Raw genomic sequence first — 2500 nt, 5'->3', positions numbered from 1 at the left:
CGCCCGCGCGGGAGGCCGGCGGCGAGGCCCGCGCCATCGCCGCCCCGCGCCTCCCTCCCCCGAAGCTCGCTCTCGCTCTCTCTTCCCCAAACCCACCGCCGATAGCCCGGCGGGGACGAGCTCCGTCCAGCAGGCGCTCTCCGGGAGCGGGGAGCTTCGGAGCGCTCCCCGAGTCTCCATTTAGGGGGACGAAGGCCCGCGCGCTCGCGCGCGCGGCCCTGCGAGGCACCCCAGCCGCGCCGCTGCTGGCCCGCCGGCCCCCCCCCCCCGCGCTGGGGCGGGGGGGCTCGGCGGCGCAGACGGCGATTGATCGTAAAGCGACGCTCAGACAGGCGTAGCCCCGGGAGGAACCCGGGGCCGCGAGTGCGTTCGAAGTGTCGATGATCAATGTGTCCTGCAATTCACATTAATTCTCGCAGCTAGCTGCGTTCTTCATCGACGCACGAGCCGAGTGATCCACCGCTAAGAGTTGTCTCGGTTTCGGCACCGCCCCGCGCGCGCGGAGGGGCCGGGACCGCTCGCCGAGAGCGGCCCCTTCTCTGAGGACGGCCGGACCGACCGCCGGCCCCGCCGCCGCCCACCCCCCTCCGCACGCGCGGAGGGGGCGCGGCGCGGCGGCGCGACGCGGCGCGACGGAGAGGCCCTCGCCTCGGCTTGACCGTACGAGCACAGGGGAAACGGAAAACAACGGAAAACCCCGAGCGGCCAAAGGGCGGGGGAGCCCGCGCTCCCGACCGACCCTGGGGAAACGTACGCAACACACACACACACACCCTTGGCGCGCTTCGGGGGCGGCCCAGGCGCCCGGGCTCGGACCGGCCTCCCCCCGGAGGCTACGGCACGCCCGGCCGCGACGCCTGCCCGCCTTCGCTCGGGAGCCGGACGCCCGGCTGCGCCCGCGCTGCGACGAGCCGGCTCCGCCCACCACGGTCGCCTCTCGCCCCGCCGGCGAACCTCGGCGCCGACGCCGCCTTCCACCGACGCCGGAGGAAGCGCGGCCGGCCACTGGAGCGCGAGCCGGCGACGCGCGGCCGCCCACCGGCCCGCGCCGGATGGGCGAACCCGGCCACCCCGCCCGGCGGCGGCGGCCGCCACCGCCGCCGCGAAAACCGCCGCCGCAGCCGCTTCTCGCCTCGGCCCCCTGGGGCCGCCGGCACGGCCCCAGCGGAAAGGCGGACGGCGCTGAGCGCGGGGGGCGGCTCCCACTCTCCCCGTTTCCACGCGAAGACCCGGAGCGGGACGCCCCCGCGCCGCGCGCCCGCCCTCGAGACGGAAGCGACGGGCGGGGAAACGCGGGACGGGACGGCCGCCAGCGGATGCGGCCGGGGAACCCTCCCGGACGACCCGACGGACGACCGGCACCGACCGGCACGCCGAGCGGCGCCGCCGCCGCTCGGCCTGGGGGGGTGTGGCTCGCCCCCCCCTTTCTTTCCCTGGGCGCCGAGGGCGGGGCGAGGAGCGGGAGAGGGGAGCGCGGCGCGCCCCGAGCGCGGCCGCAGCGCGAGCGTCCAAAGGCGCAGGGCGGCCCCCCGGCGGCCGCCCCCCCCCGCGGGGGCTCGCCGCGCCTTTCTTTCCCCCGGCGCGGAGCCCGCGCTCCGGCCGGCGGGTGGCCCCGTTTGCGAGGGCGGGCAGGTCGGCCGCGGCCGACCCGCGCCGCGGTCTCTCCGCCGAGACCGGCCCGCGGAGAGGGGGGGCAGGTTGGGGCAGCGAGACGCCCCCCCTTCTCCGGCACGGCGGCCCGCGGGGGCGGACGCCCCCCCCGCGGCTCGCGCCGTGCCGCTCGAGTCTTTAAACCGCCGCCCGGCTCCTTTGGCCTTTGACCCCCGGACTCGGCCGAGGGAGGGCCGCCGAAGCGCGGACGCTAGGTACCTGGCCCTGGGGTGAGGGAAACGACCTGCATGGCCCCGCGGGGGTGCCTCCCCCGGCTGCCGCCCTCGGGGGAGCGTCCGCCCGCGGGGGCGCGCCCGGCATCCGCCGCCACCACCTCGTCCTCCTTAGCCCCGGGGCCCGGGGTTCCCTCGATAGCCCGGCGCTGCGCCCGGGGGGAGAGACGTGGCTCGGGCCGCCCGCTCGCGCGGGACGCGACCCGGCCGGGGGGGGGGCCTCGCCCGCCCCGGGCGGCGCCAGCGGCCGAGACCGTGCTCGCGCCCCCCCCTTCCGCCACGGCTCCCTCTTCGAGAGGCAGCCGTGCCGGGTCGGAGGGGAGGTTCGCGGGTCCGGCCGCCGCGCCGCCCGAAACGCCGTGCGCACACCCGCGCCACGGCCCGGAACGCCCGGAGACAGCCCTGTCCCGCGCGCGGGGGGGTAGACGGCGCCGCCGCCGGCGCCGCCCCACCCCCCCCCCAGGAGCTGCCGCCCCCCGAAGACGGCGACACCCCTCGGCTGTCGCGCTTGCGGCCCCCGGTGCCGCCGCCGTCGCTCGACGCTCGCCCCCCGGCCCGCCGAGCAGGCCGGTGCTCTGCCGGCCGTGCTCGCCGCGTTGCCCCGCCGGCATCCCCCC

At 79.3% G+C, this 2500-nt stretch overlaps 1 non-coding gene across 1 annotated transcript; it reads right to left on the bottom strand.

The window, feature by feature from the left end:
- Positions 1-318: 318 nt before the first annotated feature.
- Positions 319-471, bottom strand: LOC142359171 (5.8S ribosomal RNA). The gene has a single exon (XR_012762148.1). It is a non-coding gene; the product is annotated as a 5.8S ribosomal RNA (ribosomal RNA).
- Positions 472-2500: the final 2029 nt, after the last annotated feature.

Source organism: Opisthocomus hoazin, unplaced genomic scaffold (assembly GCF_030867145.1).
Source record: "Opisthocomus hoazin isolate bOpiHoa1 unplaced genomic scaffold, bOpiHoa1.hap1 HAP1_SCAFFOLD_112, whole genome shotgun sequence".
In the NCBI taxonomy this organism is placed as follows: Eukaryota; Metazoa; Chordata; class Aves; order Opisthocomiformes; family Opisthocomidae; genus Opisthocomus; species Opisthocomus hoazin.
Note: the sequence above shows the minus strand (reverse complement) of the source record. Positions and strands in the feature narration are given on the sequence as shown.